Raw genomic sequence first — 17,704 nt, forward strand, 5'->3', positions numbered from 1 at the left:
GCAGTACAGACCATTGGGTTTACTACTAAAATTGTTTCAAATGAGCACTGGAAAACCTAAAATCCCAAAATTATTCTCATGATTTAAACTCAAGGCTTTCAAATCCCCAGGACAGGGGGATTCCACTATGACTTACACAACAAATGTGCTTATTTACTCAGAGGTAGAATGTATCGTGGCTTTAATTACTTTTTGCTAATTACATGCTTTTAATCTATGGTTTACTGATTTATTAGTTACAGCTGCAGTGGGCAAAATACACATAGGCAAGGGGAAATGCATCCCTTTGTAGATGGCTGCTGTAGGTCCTTTTCAAATCCTACCAAACCTTGAGTTAAGGGCTTAATAGTTTATAGGCTTTGAACCAACAAGTATATTTCAGTCTTTTAGGACATCATTGCCATCTCTCTATTAGGCACAAAAAACTTTCCACAGAAAACATAAGATCACTTACTTTTGGACAGGATTTTGTTCAAACATTCTGTATTGCTTTTAATTTTCCTCTTGTTTTTCTGTCATTGCAATGAAATTGCAAGTGGGCCAGAGTCCCAAAGTCAGGATAAGGTAAAATAGTTCACAAACTTTCTGGGTATCTGGATTTAAAGTTTTAGTTGGACCTGTTTCTAGCATGTAAAATTGTACACTTGTATCACTTTTTCCTTCTGAACATCTGAAAATGACAACCTTAAAGAATTAGTCCTCAGAGTATTGTTATCCACTTCCAACCGATGGGGTACAAAGAGGCTTGATGACTTCTTCAATACACTGTGGTAAATCTGGGAAAGGAACCCAGATGTCCTGGGTCCTCATCCTGTCCCTGAACCACAAACCACACGTCCTTGCCTTATTAGCGACAATCACAGCACATGAAAACAGCCTATTTATATCTAAATATTTCATCTGTTCTCACTCATTATTCCCTCACTCACCAATGTAATTATGTTGGCAAGGTGACAATATCTTTTTCCCAGTAACCACAAACAGATTGTTAGGTTTTCTGCTGAGATACAAGCTGCAGAAGAAGAGCTCACAAATAACTAAGATCAAACTGACTGTGTTTTCATTGAAACGTTGGTAATGCAGCAATGGGAGAGAAGATTTCTTAACATCGATCAAAGAGGTTAGCATTGTAAAGAATATCCACCCAGAATGAGTTAAGCCAAAGAAAAAAAAAAGGCTAAAAAGAGATTTTTAAAGTTCTGTTTTTTCAATCAATTCAATTTCTGCCCAGTATTCCCTGGGACAGGGCAGTGAACAGGTCTACCCCTTCTGTGAGTCCCCTGTTGGATGTCCTCTGTCCTGGAGTGATTTCCCTGCTTGCAACCTTACAGCACGGGTGAGGGTGTAAAACGTATTCAGAAGTGGCTACAGGCAGGGCTGGAGGGGCTGGAGGTTTCAGCCGGTGTCACAGCTCAATCCCCATCGCTCGCACACCCCTGGCAACACCGCAGCCACACATCTGGAGGCAACGTGCTGTGGAAAGGATCGCAAGCCTGCAAACGAGAGATGGGATCTCTGCACAGCGCAGGTCTACAAGGATGGGACTGAAATGAGCAAGGTATTTAGCTGAGCGCTTCAGCTGAGTTTCTACTTGGTAAAGCAAATAGAGCATTGCCAGCTATTTGGTATCTGATAATCTGCATGTTTCTTTTATACAAACAAGGGAGAAAATGGAGGAGGCTGTAAGAACAAAAACTCTCAATGTTTGAAGATTTTAAACTGGATCCATAATGAGAAGAACAAATTGTTTAAAGTAAGCTAACAAACATGAAGAAATGCACTTTTTTCTACTTCAATACAAACCTAGTGAATTGTATTCGTTTGAGAGGTTTTCTATAAGGTTGTAGCCAGATTTGTCTCTAAGTCCTTTCCAAACACACTACTCATAATACTGTGGAAAAGTTAATCAAGCAACAAATAACAGTCCTCAGAATCTGTATAACAAGCAACTTTGGATAGAAAAATATCTCTGCAATATATATTCAAGATGCAAATTTCATAAATATTGTTAAAAATTGTCTAAGGGATTACATATTTTCTGATTAGCAGAAATTATGCTTGTTCTGTCAAAAATATTTGCTTCCATATATGAGGAATAATGATGTATCCAGGACAAAACACAAAAGTTATTGAGAATTTTGCTACTGAAGTCAGTAATACCACATTTCACTCTATATAAGGCAAGTCCCTCTCAGCTCTTGACACTGCCTTCCCTGCCTCAGCCCAGAATTGAAGTGGCAGCTACGGTCTGTCCCCCAGATGCAGACATCTTCACATTGTATTATATATATCCCATGTGTGCAATCCTTTTTATTCTTCAGTGAAATGCACAAGCATGGTTTGGTTTGTTAGTATTTAGACAACACGAACACTAGTCCTTCTCAATAGGATACTGGAGTTTATTGCCATGAAGCTTTAGGTTACTAATCTCAAGCAGACTCAGAGCAAAGGCTGAGAATACAGCACTGATTCACAATGTTCAGGTTTCAAAAATGATCATCAATTAACAGGAACATTTTGTCTGGAACCTTCAGTCTGCTGACTATGCACTCTCAATCTCCCCAGTAGTGGAACTCAACTTGTACCTGAGAACACTGGGGGGAGAGGGCAGGTGAAGAGCACTGTGTTTTCATCGGTTACTAAGTCAGAAACACTTCACTGTACATGTGCTCTTCTGTTTTTTTGTCTGGTATTTGGCAAGTCGATACAGCCCAAGTGCAATCCTGAAGCCCTCTGTTGTTTAACACAGCCAGTGAAATGGGCACCATAACCTCTGCATGGCCCTGGAGCTGCATAGGAATTATTTCCTCCTCTCTGCAGAGGAAGATGCCTTCAGATTTTGTTAAATGATAATAAATAAGGAAAATGAACCCTCCCCTAGTTCTAGCAATTCTATCCCTCCCACTGGGCTTTCCTGGAGGTGGCAGAGCTGAAACTCCCAGGTTTTATTTTCAGAACATGGTCATTTCTCATTTTGATATTTTAAAGTAAACAATCCTTGGTTCCGGTGTATTATTCAAGTAGAGAGAAGTGGGTATCCAGTACATACATAATCAAACATCCAGCCTGCACCAGACAGCCTTCTCAAATCACTTGAGAAATTTCCCTGTTGCTATTGTTATCATTCTCTATTCACTTCCTCCAATTATTTAACACCTCAAACACTGTATCTTGTGTTGGCCCCACAGCTGTGGGGTGAAGCAAGCAAGAGTTGTTTTGATTCAAGCTCCCTTGGACAGTGCTTGCCCACAGAAGAGAGGTAGCTGTACAGATGTTGCCGGTATCATGTCAATGAGGAAATAACCTGTTGAAAATAGATTTGTTTTCCAACCTTTCAGTGGCAAAATATCAGTTTTGGAGAGAGGAATTAATGATTTTTAACCTGCCTATCATGCTCTTTCATTGCTGGCATGTAAATTCCTTACTGGTGTTTCAAGTTGTATGTAGCAATGTTGAGGATATTTTCATTACTGTCAAAACATTTACATGAAACTGATACTCAGATCAAATTATCTTGAAACTGCAAAGCACGGGCAGATTCCAAATTACTCAACTTGGAAAGATGGTTACATTTTGAAATTACACAGTAGAAACCAGCAAAACACCACAATTGTTTCAGATTCACAAGAATGGCAAAATAGCTCTTAAAATAATTCTTCTTAAATGTGCTATGGTAATGGACACAGTATTTCCCTATATTTAAACCAGTATTTCACTACCAGAAAAACAAAGCTTTTCAGTGTTTTGGGTAGACTATTGTTTCCACAACACTTCAAACACAAACAGCACTGCTCAGAGAGAACAAGTATGGTGGGTCACATGGTGTGGAAGTGATGTGTTAATAAACGAAAGCACAAAAGATGAAGAGCTATGACAATTTGTGGAATGACAGACTGAAAAAATACATTCAAAAACTGCAGTAAACTGTCAGAGCTGGGTAGTGCTGGTAGGATCCTATTAACTGCTCTATTTTATTTCTTTATATCATCTCACGTTTATCTTTCAGCAGTTATGGAAAAGACTCAAAGATATCAACAAAAAGATGACTGGAGCAATATTGTGAATTTCAAGACTTCGATGAGCCATCATTTAAGGTATTCCAGTGTGTTTTGCCCTGCATATAATCCTAAACAGCGTTACTGCTGCTTTTGAATAAGAATTCTGTGGTGAAATGAAAGAACAATATGGCAACATTTAAGGCTTCCCTAAAAGAACCATAAAGATAATTATCAAGGAATAACAGGAAGGACTGCCTAATTTGGCAACAGAGGTCAGAGGTAATTTCTTTGGCAGAGAAGGGATGGACAGCAGAAAAGTTTATATGCAGTGAAAAATTCAAGTGATAACACCAGCAACTTCTAACTCTGCTGTCAGAAAGCAGTTGACAAAGAAAAGTGAGGGCTGTAGAAAGGCTAACCTGTGAGGAATATTGAGTGTGGCACTGGGACGGTGTCCTTCGACCTCTTAGTCACTGATAATCAGAGATTGCAATCTGAAGTGTGTGTGTTTTTTCTGTGCAAGTTTGTAGTTGATTTGTACTCATTCATTCAGTGAAATATCCTAAAAAGCAACAAGAAATCAATAGGATAAGACAGGTTCCCCAGATGTCGTAAGGAGTGCTCAATGGTTGTTTGTCTATAACCAGCAATAACTGCTTCAATACCATATGTTTTATTGTGGCATAAAATCGTAGTGATTTCAGAATCAACTGCCTATGTTTTGATAAAAAGATAGCATGCTCTAGTGAGCATCCATTGTAGATAAGGCATCCCTTCTAGAACAATCTGATATACTTCTCTGGGAAAGTGAAAAAAAATCAAGAAATAACCATATTGGGAGGAATAAAATACTAATGATTCCTTCAGACACTGTGCTTTTTTCACTTTTTCTTTTAACATGCATGCAATGGCAGCTATGTTAGTAGAATATGAAGAACGTCCACAAGCGCACACAGTGCAGAGGTGTTTAAAAAAAAAATCTATAATACCTACTTTCTACCACATTCAGATGAAGTGGTTTTTTCCTTAAAAAGAACTAGGGATTAGGCTTTGCTTGTCTTGGAGGAGAAAAAACCGCTCCCCCTTCAGTTTCACAAAATCAGAACAATTCCTATTGTACTAGCCTTTAAATTCTTCATCCAGACTTAGAAGGGAGAAGCAGTGAGTGATGCTGCAAAACACTAAGGACAGCATGGCATTGGCTTTTTAAAATTTAACAAGTTTCTTGCAAGTTGGACATAAATTCTTGCAAAGCCATTTTGATGAGAAACGGGATAAAACTGAAATCGCTCTTTAAAAAGAAGATACTATCTTGTAGCCTGGGATTTCCTTCATAAGTCTTTAATGCAATTCTTTCTGAACAGGCCTGTCCTCTGTAATGCTGTCTTTTGGAAGAGTTTCTGCTCTTCTTCTATGCTTTCCATTATATTTTCATTAACTGAAGAGATGTTCATCTCCTCAAATACAGCTACAAAGTACACACATGCAAAGCCAATGATCTGAGAATGCTTGAAACAGTGATGAAGGAGCTGATGCTGCCACATCGCACCTCACTGTCTGGAGTACTTTAGACCAGTCAGGTTTGGCAGTACACTTGACATCACCCAGGAGAAGAGGGGTACAAAGTTTACCACATCTTCTCCTTTCTTTCAAAACCTCGTGGCTTCCAGGAGGAACAGTGAACTCTTCATTCTCCACCTTAAAAAATGAAACCTAAATTGTGGCTCTGATTCAGTAGGGCATTTCAACATGTAGTTTAGAGCATCAGACAAGTTCCAGTGAGTACAGGAAGCGTGTAGGCAATCTGAATGACATAGGCACATATGTCAATGTTCTGCTGAATGGGACTTCAAGTTGCATTTGGGGAAACATGCATTTAGATAAAAAAGAACACAGTAATTCCTTTACTTTCCCTCTCAGTATCATTTAACTACAGTTTTCTCACAGTAGGAGTGTGTGAAAAGCTGCATTATTGTAGACAAAAATATATAAAATATAATAAATTAAAGACTTGGAAAGTAATTTCTCAGGAGACCTTTTTCAGTCTAGACTCTATCGACATATCCTGCCAATTTGTTTGTCTGTTCTCCCTGTGAACATAACATTTGATACTGTAGGCAACTTAAAGATCTTTGATAAGCTTGCTACTTCCTGCAGCACTCTGTGTTCACAATGATCTTTTTAATACAATTTATAGCATTTGGCATTCGATTCACCAAGAATGGAGATTATCCAGTGAATTATCCAGCTTTCAGAGACGAGGATTTGTGTTCCTTGTACTTCCTGTTCTTTGGCAACACCAGCATGGAGCATCCGCTAGTGAAAGCTCTGTAGAAACGAAGTTTAAATCCAGAGCAGACAGGCACTGTTTCCAAAGCCACCAGACAAACCCAACAACCCATGACCTTGACTGCAGAAGGACGCTACAGAAAACAAATCCACTAGTATATTTGGAGATCACTCACATGCACTGACACAGGAGCTCATCTTGAATATGTGTTGATGGATGTATCCATGGTACATGTCATTATTGGAGAGATCTTTGACACCTTTCAGATACAAGTGGGTAGAGAGGTTGTGCTTTCCCTGTGTCTTCAGTGGCCATTCCAAGACAGCTATCTTTGCAGTGACTTTTTTTAATTAAAAAAATAAAACAAAACCAACAAAACCAAAACAAGATGACACACAAAACAAAACACACGAACAAAAACAACACCTTATTCTTTAAAAAGTGTTATCTTTGTCAAAAAGAGATTATTCTTCTCTTTCCGTACCTACAGCTTTCCTTCAGTCTTACTAAACCATTTTCCATAAATACATCAGTAAAAATGTGATTTTTTTTTAAATGTTGTGGGATACTTCCTCAAACCTTGTATACTGGAAGTTGCAGAGCAATTCTGCAGCACTTCTTACTGAGTTACTCTGCCTTTAGGGAAAGCTTGCTTTCAACTTCCAAAACTTAGAGTTGGCCAAGTCCTAAGTCCCTGAAGAGACAGTAGAATGCTAAGTATCTCAAGAATGTCTAATATCTTGAAGTTGTTCATAGCAAGAAGTTCTAGGACATACGGATAATTCACTGCTGTCTTCTCTGCATCATCCCAATCCTGCATGTTTTCACCATGTGCCTTCATCCCATGGTAGACTATTCTCAACTTTAAGAAAAGGCCCTTTTGAGTTGTTACTTCTGTAACAACATTCTCTAACATTCTCTTGTTGAGTTTACCCTCTGCATAGTGGATACATTCTGCTGATCTGCTATGATTAGATTGTGATCTTGCTCATTATGTCAATCTTCACCCTTTGGTAGCTGTTTACACTAGTACCAACTAACTGGAGACTTCTGGTTATCGACCAATGGAGACAAAGCTGAACATAAGAAATAAAAGGTATTTCAACCAGAAAGATTCCAGTAACTAAGCTGATCATCAGGGGGTGATGCTGACTCATTAATGGTGCTTCTTGCAGCGCCTTTATTACTTTTCAGTTAAGCACACAATGCAGCTGTATAATTAAGCCACAGGCATTAAAGACATGTGGGTTTTCTGCTGGTTTTAATTTCCTTCTTTCTAGTTATTACTGGACCCACTCTAGTGGCAGCAGTGAGACATGAAGAAGAGTTGTGCTTAAATTTTGTCATGTTAGTGTAATGTGTAAAATTCATATTGTTTTCTGAAAATACTGTTTTGTACTACAAGAAGTTAGGTAAAGTACATTTTTTTTCTAAATGCCTTCATTAGTCCAGATATTTTCATTTGAAATACAAGGGCAAGAATATTTGGAATTCAAATAAAGAAACTATTGCAGTATGCCAGTGATTAACAGGGCACTTGCTAAGCAATACCATTTCTGCTTTGAAACTGTTCAGCAGCAGTGGAATAAAATATTTTTTTCCCCATATATCTTTAAATGTTGCACTAATTTTGTCAGCATACTCCGTAACTGGGCAATAGTTCAAATTCCACTATGGGGTAAACGGGTAGCATGAAATAGTTTTCACAGAAAATGTATCATTTAGACTACATGTAGTCTCATTAACCCTAATTACTTTGGACTAGATGAGTAATGTTTGAGCCCATAAGCTGGCAAACATGAATGCTGTCTATTTGAAGTCTGCTAAGAAGTTCTGTTTTGCCTCAGTCTCTGCCTTCCCCAAATGCAAATTGAAATGTAGCAATCTTCTGTGGATCTTGCGGCATTCTTTTTAGGATGCTTTTAGGATGTTTTTCATACTCTGTACATTGTGTAATGACACAAAAGGCCTCTAGGCTTGTAACTGCATTCTGTCTTTTTATATGGAGAGCTACAGAAATACCAGAGCGGTAGCTAGCGGTCCAGCCATGTACACAAAGGCTGGTGTCCCCACAGCCCTGTAGACATTTTCACCCGTCAGTCTAAGTTCCTTTCTTCAAGTCCTGTTAAGTTTGGTTCACCTCTCCTTCCTGTTGTATCTCTATAGATCATCTGAGGCCAGAGATTACCAGGAATGTGGCTTTCAGACATACCCTGTAACATCTTGCCATGGTAGGCTGGTAAGTTCTCCAGCTGCATCATTATGTTGTTAGGGTTGAAGGAAAGAGGCTCCTTTCAGGCTGCTATTTGCTTCATTTCATAGTGGTATTCCCAGCTGGCTCTCTCTGCTTCTCACATACCACAGTTCTTTGTTTGAGGCTCACATCTGAGGCTTTTCCCATTGCTTCATAGTGCTACTTTTCACCTTTTATGAGGAGTATTGTTTCCTTACAGTCCTCTTCTATTCCCCTTTCACTCAGCTCTCAAGCCGGCAGCTCCCGTGCATAGCCTAGAACATCCCACCCCTGGGATGTTTGCCTCTTGTCACCTCTCAGGTGGCTTTCATGTAGCTGGATCAAACTATATCACTAAAACTATATCACTATAAATCCAAAGAGTGTCACTGTGTTTTCCTTTGCTGAGCCAACTTCCCTCTGATCAATAAGGCTCTCTTTGATCACATCAGGGGTGGTCGTAGCAGTTTGGCCAACTCTTCTTTTTTTAAAAGAGTGGGATCTGGAGTGGGTCAGTGTTTGAAATATTGTACAATATAGTGACTGTAAGGATAAACTCTGGAAGCCAGCAATGCCTGTGAATAACTCATTATTATAACACGGTGTGAGCACCATTTTCTGTTTCTTACTGGAGGATTTTCCTGTGCTTGGGGCTTTTCCTAACACTGCTTCCAGCATTGCCTTTAGATTGCCATCCACAGGTCAGAGTCTAACAAGGCAAATCCTATTCAACTACTTTGTTTTTAATGATGATACTTGTTTCTGTTGGGTTTGTTTGTTTTTAAATATATACGTCCTGGGAATCTCTGAAACAGTCTCAGCAATTGTACTAATTACTACTGGCATGCTCTTCTCCAAAGGTGCTAAACTTAAGCAGTGGTACAGTTAGGTTTCAAGCTGGCACATACTGATTCAAAATCAGACCTCAGTTCAATCTGCTTTTCCTGAGGTTTAAAACCAGATTTTTTTTTCCCACCTGACCTTTTTAAACCTTTACAGAGGAGAATTATGACAAGAGGAAAATACAGATCTTGGAGGAGACAATGCCTTTAAAAAAATACGCCTGCTCTTCTAGAACTTGTTTTAGTGTAAAATCAAACACAGTTATCTGCCTTCATGTTCCATACCATTAGCAGCTCTATCTGCCATGCCCTGAATGTAGTTTCTTAATACCTTCTTTATGCTTCCTGAGCTTTTCCTAATGCATCCAGTTCATTCCCAGGTTCCCTATGAAGGAAGATACTCAGCCCCTCTGGTTGCAGGTTGTGTGGATGCACAGCTTTCAGCTGACTAGATGAGCGGTCACCAGATGTACTCATTTCCCTGTCAAAAATGGAGGTGGGGAGACAAGGCAAACTTACAGCAAACCTGCAGAAATATATGCTTGTGCTTATATGCAAGTTTGTGATGACATGGGTCCTGATTCCATAGGCAGTGATGGTGTTTCACATTGTACTGTTTCTTTTTATGAAGTTGCTATGCAGTTTTTCTTCAGATGGCTACTCATAGTAAAATGAAACTATAGGTGTTATTTCCATTGACAACTGCTCATGACCTAAAAGCCCACCTTCCCTGAACTTTATTTTCTTTTTAAATAAGAGTGGGAAGTACTTTGCTGAGGAATGTTTTCTTTGTTTTTCTTTAATTTGTTTGTTTGAAACCCAGTACAATAGAAGTTTCATTTTGGTGGGAGGCTGCCTGGCATTAGCACAATGCAAACAACAAGCAGTTAATAAAAATGCTTTCTTGTTTGCAACTCACAATAATATCTAACAAAAATTCACTTTTTGCTTCTTTAACAGAGCTGATTCACTTGATGCATGTTCACTACATCCAGGTGTAATTTCATTTTCAGTAGATAGTTGTTTTTCAATAGACCTTTGACAGCCTATTTTATAAGTGGGTTTTGATAAGCAGTTTTCACCGTATAGGTTTTTTGTGATTTGTTTCACTAATAACGTATTACAATTAGGGTTAGAAAAAGGTCTGTGTGTCTTGCTTGGCCACATGAAGAACACAAGCCCAGGAAATACACTAGGAAAGCATATAAATGTGATAACAGTATACAATATAAAAGTGGCACTTGGATGCATGAGGAAATTATTTCGGATTGAGATAGGGAAGTGTTATCACCACTGTACAAGGTGCTGAGAAGAGTGCTCTGCACAAGGAAGGCCGTGTAAAATTTCAGCCAGCTACAGTTAACAAAGACGAGCCCAAACCGATGGTGAAAAGGGTGATAGGATGATGGGAGGAATGGGGTATCTGTCATACATGAGAAAAGTAGAGATCATGGCTTCCACAGCCTGACAAAAATAAGAGAAGACACCGTGGTTGTTGAGTATGTTTTAGAGATGAGTATCGTGGGAAAAAAGCTCCCTAAGCAACCTAAGGACAACACTGGTATCAGGAACAAGCAGAGATAAGTTTGCTCTAAGTTCATTTAAGATGAAAAAATCCTGATGGTTGTTTGTGATGAGATCCTGGAACTGACACAAAGTAACAAGAGCTGAGCATTAACTGTTTTTAAGATAGCTCACTAAACTAAAAAATAATAATAATAATTAAAAAAATAAGGTTGAGACTGTGTTTGTTATAGGCCCTGATGGGACCCTCGTTTTGCACAAGACAAAAACTGTCCCAGATCCCTTCTAACCCAGAGGTCACTTGGATTTCAGGCTGGTATAATCAGAGCTCCATGGTTTTCAGTTCTTTGGCATAAGCAGCATTGCTAGAATTCACAGAGCAAAAGCAAACGCTAAAGGAAACAACAGCAGATTTTTTTAATAAATATCAGTGTTTCAAATTAATTATATTTTTTGAATTAGCCAAATACCTGGCAGCAAATTGAATGTGTGTGAACACTATGATGCAAGGAATTAAAAAAAAAAAAGCACAAAACTAATAGCTTTTACTCGATAGATATATTCAGACATTTTGAGGTGTATTTCATTTCCGCATGCACTGTTGTGAGCTGAAGAGGGGAAGCTAGATGATCATTTTTGTGACTTCTATCATGATGTTTCTGGTGAATAAATGAGCAGGTTTGTATATGGCACAGAAGGTGAAAAAAACCCAGTACTGGGGAAAACTGTATTTACCTTGCATAACAAGCCATTTTGCAACGAATTCTTTTCTGTAAAGGGGCCTCTATGAAATGTGTTAAATATAATAATCTTCTAAACTCTTCCTTTCTTTTCTATCTCCTTATGTTTTTTAAAGTGTATCCCTGAAAAATTTAAAAAAGCTCATATTCTTCCAGTGACCTAAATTTGCAGAAAGACAAATGGATTGTCTTCAAACAGCATATGAACATGCAGCGTTGTAAACTGCAGATCCTCTCCCGCCCAAACTAAAGGAAATGTCTGTTAACCAATCTCCATATTGTCTTATAGCAGCACATTGGGAAAATACCCTGGTTTGTTTTTTTTTTTTATATTTTCTGTCCTGAAAAACTATATATATATATATATATGTATGTATGTGTATATATATATATATTTTTTTTTTTTTTCAGGACTCTATACTAAGGCTTAATCCTCCAAATTATCAGCCCCACAGACAGGTACTCAGAGGTGACTCAAGCCACCTTCTTGCCTCCCCTGTTCCTGTGGGTACCCTTGCTCTGAGCAAGGATCTTGTCAGACTAGGACAGCTACAAGGCTACTTTAATTTTCCTCATTAAAATGGAAAGGTCAGGATTAAGAAATCAGCCACACATGCTATTTCACCTCTGCCCCTCAACAGCCCTGAAATGCTGCCTGTGCTGCTCAACCCTCCGTGTCTCTGAGAAAGGAAGAGGAGCTGGAATAAACCCTGTACCCTGATGCTACACAACTAAATGGTTGTTTAAAACTTATGTAGGATTCTCTTCTTTTTTTTTTCCATAGAGGTGGTAAAACATGAGTCTAGCAGGCTCAGAGACCTGTCTCTTAGAGAACCTGGCATGTAATCACTAGCCTCAAAAAAACCAAACCAAACAAAAAAACCACCCCACAACAACAAAGCAAACAAACAAAAAACACCAAAACAAACAAACAAACAAACAAACAAACAAACAAACAAAATTCCAAAACACAGAAGAAAAACATTCTTTCAGAAATATGTGTTTCTGTACCTGGACTCCATAATCTCATTAAGTGGTAGAGATGTACAAATTTTCTTTAGCAAGAATGCAATATAGCTTGCTAGGAATGACCTTTATGGATCTTTCTGTGTATCTAGCGTTGACAAGTTAACAAATACTTTACACCTTAAACATTTTCTCTGGGAAGCTTGCTTCCTCTGGCTGATAGCAAGTTTCCAGTAAATTCAGTTTGTGCTATAGATGCAGAGGAGCTTTTGTCAAAAGGAAATTCCTTCCAAACCATGGATAATCATTATCCACTATGAATTACCTAATTATCTTTTTTGGGAAAAAAAAATGTGTGGAAAAAGAAACAAGGAGTTCTGTTGCCAAATCCCGCAGAAGTGGCCTAAATGCTCATTGTCTAACTGAGACCACAGATTCAGACTGCTGTCCCATTGTCCAGCATCAGTGTATGCAATAGTCTGGCCCCATAAAACAGACATTTAACTGAACAGAACCAATTAGCCCTCCATCGTGGCCCCTGTTCACAATAGAAAAAACAGCTGATGTTGCCTTAATTTGAAACAATGGGTGGATATGCATGGGCTGTGTAACTCTTACAAGAGGAGTAACTCTTTCCAGAGTGGGACCGTGAGAAAGTAAAGCCCATAAATGGCCTTTCAGTGGATGAACTCCTGAACGGTCTTTTATAATGTGAACTCATCAGTCAGCTGTCTGTGGATGCATTTTCTTTAGAAAATCTCAGTTTGCCTGCAACATGCCAGTTTTTAGTGATAAACCATTCTGCTGAATGATATTCCGTCGCCACACTGTGTTCACCCCAGTACGGGTTTATTCAGCAGCACCTTTTCCCTCCGGTCCTCTTTCACATTCCTTACCATGCTTGTACCTCTTCCAAATGACCTCAGAATAGCAATGACCACCGATGTGAGTGTGGTGAGAACTAAATGCTGCTCCTAACAATGGCAGTGAGGCTTCATTTAAGATTCGGATGCTGAGAAAAATCAAGCAAAGAAGCTGATGAGCTCAGTAATTCAGCTCTTCCATCTGATGCCAGTAATTTCCTTTCTTTTGATACTTTCTGCTTCACCCAATTGGGATCTTGCCATCACATCTAATCACTGGATATCCAGAACTCAGCTAGAGCCTGTGCAAGCAACAAGACCATGTTAAAAAAATTGATGGCCCTCCCTTTGAAGTTAGTGTACAGCATTGTGTCCCTTCCCATCCAGAAGTTTTTCCAAGTGCCTTCAGGCAATAGTTCATCACTTGCAAGTGTGAAACTCTTCAAAAAAAGATGCCTTTGCTAATGGCAAGGCAAAGATACCATTAACTTTGGGAAAACAATGCACAATAAATAAAACCATGTCCTTCATTCAGTACCTTTGGCAACTGTCCATTGACTTGGTCAGCAGCTGATGCACTGCCCTTCCTGTAGGTACCCATTCTTCCTCAACATCATTTCTCCTTTCCTATCTGCTACATTTCTCTATAGCTTAGCACTGCTTGGACACCATAGCTCCAAAAGTCCAACCCCTGCCTGAGCAGGCCTATTTCCAAAGCCCTGTGAATAGGTATTCCTTAATTTTCTGAATATTTTTCCTAAAATCCAGTCCGAATGTTTCATTTTATTTCATGGCTGAGCAAAGGAGTTTTCAGTGAAGGCCACAGAATTGTTTGGGTTAGAAGGGATCTTTGAAGATCATCTATTCCAACTTCAAGATGTCTCAATTCTGCTGCTGTTACCATGATTTGCATGATTGTTCAGCTCTGCCACTGACTTGTCTCTTCATCGTGTCTGCTCATTAAATCCCTTGCAAGAGTTCTTACAGAGAAATCCTCCCAGTGCAGATGCTGAGAAGTGTGGTAGGACTTTGTGGTCACTGAAATGTAATGATGATTCCCCCCAGAGTGCCACTGGAAGAGTGAAAGACAAAGAAGGGCCATATTTTTTTACTAACCAACAGATGGTCTCAAGATTAACTGTCTATCCAGTGATCTGGGTAAAACACCTAAACAAATCATATAGTTTTATGGGCATTCTTGTCTTGCTCATCAATAGATGGAAGCAGAGATTTCTCTACTCATGAAATGTTTAGGCTACAATTCTTCCATTTTTTTGAAGACTACAAGGAGAAAAAATAAAACCAAACAATGATGATATAACTCATCCATGTATCCACGGGGAGAAGTATATTGTTTCATTTAGTAGCACAGAAATGAGGTTCATAATGGGAGTCAAATGGAAGCCAGGAGTCTGCACTCTTGAATTCTTTAACCTTGGAAATCTTTGTTTTGGAATCTAGTACTGGTCAAAGGTATTTAGTACATTTACAACCTCTCGTTATTTGCCAGATATATGTGTGTTTTGCTTGGATCCAAGCCTTTACAAAAGCAAATAAACATGTCCTAAACTTCCATTCATTTTTTTACAAGATCAAAGAGGACAAGCTGTCTGGATGTAAATAGCTAAGCCTCTAATGAGATGATCAGTGAATTGTTTCTCTCTTGTACCATAAGCATTTAAATTAAAATATTGTAGTTAGGACACTCTGCACTTGTAACTTTTGCATAGCAGGATCCAAGTGTCCAACACAAGCCAAACAAATAACTTCAGCAATTAGCTTTCAATATAGGTCCCTAGCCTCTGACCTTTCTTGTTCAACAGAGGCAAGCCAAATGCTTTGTTAAAGAATATTAATTGTGCCCGGCACTTCTCTAGGACCAAAGACATCACAAATAGTTTCCTACTAGCAAGAAGCTGTTGGCAAGAAACAAAATCTCATGCATATTTTCTGCTCAACTGAAGGCTGACTCATCTGTACCAGAGGTGAAGAAAAGTCTGATCTGGTGCTCCCTGTGCAACACTTGGAAATGGAAGTGGAACGGCTACACAGGTAACACCTGTATGGCTCTGCTCTGTGCTGCTCTTTACCACCTCGGGCTCAGAAGCAAACCCTTTGTGTTCCACTACACCCTGTACTTCCAAGTCCCTGCAGCCACCCTATCTCAATTCATACATTTAGTCAAAATGCCCAGGTTAGCACTCCCTTGAACTGTCAGTGAGAGGTGTCTGGAGAGCCACAGCTGAGCTTTGCTGAGCTGCTTCTTGGCGCTGCCTCTCTGCACTGAGTACAGCTGGGCCCTGGGGCTGGTAGAAGCTTAGCCCACTGCCATGGTGAGGCAGGATGAACCTGGGACACAAATCTTGATTTCTGCATGCATTTCAAGACACAAAGCTGCAGCTACACCTGCAGGGATTTTCAAAATCCCTCACAATTGCTGGATTTGCAGAGGTCCCAAGTCACTGACTCAGGAGCTCCAAACCTTTTTATATTTCTGTGCCATTTAACAAGAAAATACCTTTTTTAAAAAAACCTGTTTACTGAGATCAATTCGAATAGCTTGGGGTTTGTTTGTTAGGGAAATTTTTTCATCAGTTCTCTCTATTCACACCTGAATATTTTGTGCAATCACAGTGAGAATCCAAGTGCCCCTGTGGCTGCCTGGAAAGACAAGGATTGGTGGGACAGAAAAGTTATGCCATCATTTTCCCTAGTACCTCTCATTCTTAGGTCATCTTCCAGTCTCCAGATGGGCCATAAGCAAAATAAATGTTCTGCTGGTAAGAAGAAATTACAACAGTAGCTAGTCTCCTGTTAAATGGAATTTGAAGTTACTGTCTAATATCAAGGGCTTAAACATGATGCGTCACATTTTGTCTGCACTCAAACTGGTGTCAAGTCACTGTAACGTCTCTGACCTCCATGGACTTTCTCCTGTTCTGCAACATGGTGAGGTTAAAGTTCTTCAGCTCATCTTAAAAACTGTTTTGCTTTGTTTTCATGCATTTCTGTTTCCTGCTTTCCTTATTTCCATAATGCCAAAATTATTAAGTAATCATAGAATCATAGTCCATAGCACAACCTAACCTGGCTGTAGCCGATTGTACTTATCACTGGCTGGTCCTGGTGACCTTAATTCTGAAAAAAAAAAAAAAAAAAAAAAAAAATTCAGAATGTGAAGAAAAACCTTTTCTCATTCACAACAAATGAGCTATTGGTATTATAATTTGTGCTGATCCAAGCTGACATATTAAAAGTAAAGAGAAGCATTTGCCTTGGCTTCATAGATTTCACATTTTTCTATCTCTGCATTTTAAAGAATAACAGCTCCTCAGCTCATTTTACAGTTAAACACCAAGTATGTGCTTAGGAAGAGTTTGGGTTGAGATATTATACATGCCAGTCAAAATTGTAGTCTGAGCTATCCTGTTTGTGTTGGAAATTCCTCCAGGGAAAACCTCTCTCCTGGAACCCTATGCAGTACGTATCTTTGCACATGCCAGAGTCTGAGCTTCCTCTTTCTTCCTGTGTTAATTTGTCTTGCTCTCTTCAGAGCTTCTCCATCGTAAAACATTGAGAAAAACTTTTTATGGTCCCAGTAGCTGGAGTTACTGTTTCTGGATTAGAAATTGTACACAAAATTAACATTAAAATAGTCCAGTAGGAGTAACCTGTATACCCTCAGTTTTGATTACCAAAGAGTTTTATTTACCTGGTCTGGTCCAGTAGTGGCTGGTGAGTAGGTGCTTTGGGCCACGGACTGGTGTTTTACTGTGCTCTCTGCTGCAGGAGACCTACCACATTTGTGATTCACAGCTGAAAGTTTCAGAGCAAAGTAGGAGAAAGAAACATCTGTTAGTTTTAATAAGAAATGGGCATCCAAGCTCCTGCAGAGTTACTAAAGAAATTTCAGCCTACTACTCAGAACTAAAAAAGACAAAGGAATAGTTTTAGTAAATGTGTCAAACTGTGGATAACAAAACGGGGGAAAAACACAGCAAATATGATACTTCTGTTTCAAATGTATGTGTCTGTATGTAAGACAGGGCAATGAGGAGGATGCACACAATCCTAGCTCTTTGAACTGAACACATTACTAGGGCAGCGAAAGCCAGCTGTGTTCACCAACTGATTCTGTCAAATATTATTTTCAAAAATAAAAGTCTGGTTGGTATTGACCAGGAACACAGATGACCGTGATCTCCATGTTTCACAGGGGTTAGGGTAAGTTAGTAGTGAAAGGATTCA

At 39.1% G+C, this 17,704-nt stretch overlaps 1 long non-coding RNA gene across 2 annotated transcripts in view; it reads left to right on the forward strand.

The window, feature by feature from the left end:
* Positions 1-17,704, forward strand: part of LOC139827944 (uncharacterized) — a 78,750-nt gene that overhangs the window by 27,089 nt on the left and 33,957 nt on the right. For both annotated transcript variants that reach the window (XR_011739084.1, XR_011739085.1), the window contains 4 exons: positions 1,232-1,558; positions 1,664-1,753; positions 4,007-4,094; positions 8,455-8,527. This is a non-coding gene — a long non-coding RNA (uncharacterized lncRNA). The remainder of the gene's footprint in view (positions 1-1,231; positions 1,559-1,663; positions 1,754-4,006; positions 4,095-8,454; positions 8,528-17,704) is intronic.

The sequence above is a fragment of the Patagioenas fasciata genome, chromosome 4 (genome assembly GCF_037038585.1).
Source record: "Patagioenas fasciata isolate bPatFas1 chromosome 4, bPatFas1.hap1, whole genome shotgun sequence".
NCBI classification, from domain to species: domain Eukaryota; kingdom Metazoa; phylum Chordata; class Aves; order Columbiformes; family Columbidae; genus Patagioenas; species Patagioenas fasciata.